The sequence below is a fragment of the Calidris pugnax genome, unplaced genomic scaffold (genome assembly GCF_001431845.1).
Source record: "Calidris pugnax isolate Ruff unplaced genomic scaffold, ASM143184v1 scaffold60, whole genome shotgun sequence".
NCBI lineage: Eukaryota > Metazoa > Chordata > Aves > Charadriiformes > Scolopacidae > Calidris > Calidris pugnax.
The window spans coordinates 5,609,854-5,610,220 of NW_015090831.1; positions in this window are offsets into that span (position 1 = coordinate 5,609,854).

The following is a 367-nucleotide window of genomic DNA, read 5'->3' on the forward strand; positions in this document are numbered from 1 at the left end:
CCAGGATGTCCTCCGTGCTCCCAGGTGAGGCAGGCTGTGTGTGGGACTGTGAGAGGAACAGCACTCTGTTTACAGCACAGCCTTGTCGGGTGCAGACAGCAAAGGCAGTCTCTTTGATCAACATTTCACACTAAAGAGAACAGGACAGTTTCCTTCAAGTGTTCTGCTGATAATGTTTTGGTAAAAATGCTGCACTTAATTTTTTCTGAAAGACAGTTGGGACTGTGACTATGTATTCTGGGTAAATACTGCTGAGGCAGGTACTGTCAAGCATTTGAAGGCCAAAAAATACAGACTCTCTCAGCCTGGGAAGCTTTTCACTGTTGTACTTTGTGTTACCCAGAGTTTAATTGGAAAAGTCGCTGTA